Raw genomic sequence first — 1,711 nt, 5'->3', positions numbered from 1 at the left:
ATCCATCTATCCATCCTATGACCTGTCAGTCTAGATACATATCTGTCATCTGTCTATCCTGTCTGTCTGTCTATCATCTATCGATGATCTGTCAGCCTAGATACAGAACTCTCTACCGGTCTATTCCCTCGAAAAATTTCTGCCCCCTCACCCCCAGAACACATAATGTCAGTATCTTAATTTGGCATTGGGGTTTGGGAGCTTTGAGGTCAACCGTTGGGGGATTTTTTCAGCCCCACAGACTAGAATCTCCTGATGGGAACCGTCAGAAATCTGCAAGCACAGTGAACTGGAGAGGAAAGTCTTGGCAAGCTCCCTCCAGAGAGATAATGTGGAGTGTCTATGTGATTTTCTGTTATTTTTATTCCAGAGATGGGAAGATGACTTAATTTTCGCTTTCATGACTTTTATTTTTCACCCAGACTCACTCAGCAGCTTGAGAGTGGGGTAGGGTGACTAGACAGCAGATGACGGTGATTTTAGCTGTTATCAGCATTTCTGTTAAAAAGTTTTTTCTTTTTCATTAAAGCATTAAACACTCGCCCACTGGTAATGCTGAGCACAGCCGCCTTTATAAACAGGCACGCGGGGGTTGCGTGCATTCTGTGAAGCAGGTGGTGACCTCAGGACGGGCGCATAGCTGTGTGTAGCGGGTTGAACCTCAGACATTGTGGGACAGCTGCAGGGAGGTGGACTGTCTGGATGGCATCGTCACACTGTGACTTGGGGTCTTCAGAGTCAGAACCCTCCGGAGCTTGGCTGGTCAGGATTCCCCCGTGGGCTGCATCGTTGGTGACACTTAGATTAGACCCTCAGACGGCCCGACTGCAAAACTTCTTTCCAATGGGCAACGGGAGATTTCTGTTGGGCGCTCAAGCTGTGGTGGTCTTGCATGGACTGGCAGCTAGCATTGCTGGCGAGGATGCTGGGAAGCAACACTTTCCATTCTCAAGCCGCCAGTTGCCTGTAGGTTATTGGGGGGGGCAAGTCCTTGCAGATATCCTGTACAGATTACCCACAAGTGTCTTGGAGTATGGGGTGGCTGCCGCCAGCCTGTGTTGCGCCCTCTAGTGTCACGAGCGGGTAGCTGTGAGCTCCAAGTTGGGGAGAGTTCTGGTTGAGGAGTCCCTGGCCTCTGTCCCTTATTCAGTCCCCTTCTGTTAACCCCTTTGGTGCCAGGATGCCACCCCGCTCCAGGATTCTGTAGCAGAGGCCTCTTTTCCCCTCTGCAAGCGGAACTTTCCAATCTGCCGAACGGATTTCTAAAAAGAAGCCCATTCATGATGTTTTGGAACCGCTGCAATGAATAATGCATGGTTTGGGGTCACCTCAGAGTACACGGGATTCGCAGGACAACAAGTATATCCCCTCTAATGGAGTAATTAGCTCTGGCCAGCTCTGGCAGGGGCTGAGGTGTGGGAGAGCTTTTCGTGTTTCTCTTGATGATGTTCACTGCTGAAATGGAGAACGTGCGATTTCTAGGCAGCGCTTTGGATGGTGCTAGAATCAGTCGCCACATTTTGGTTTTTCAAAACGTGTCGGACCTTGAGCAACTGAGGCTGAGCCGTGAGTGCCCTGCGAAGGCACGCGAGGGCCGTGCTGGCGCCTCAGCGGGTCTGGTGCCCGGTTCCCCCACCGGAGACTTGTACTGTCTTGTGGGGTCCTCAGTGGGCTTGGAATTTCATTGCAATGAATTGCAATGAATTTTACA

This window comes from Condylura cristata, unplaced genomic scaffold (genome assembly GCF_000260355.1).
Source record: "Condylura cristata isolate star-nosed mole 26May11 unplaced genomic scaffold, ConCri1.0 scaffold00050, whole genome shotgun sequence".
NCBI classification, from domain to species: Eukaryota; Metazoa; Chordata; class Mammalia; order Eulipotyphla; family Talpidae; genus Condylura; species Condylura cristata.
This window is presented reverse-complemented; position numbering follows the sequence as displayed.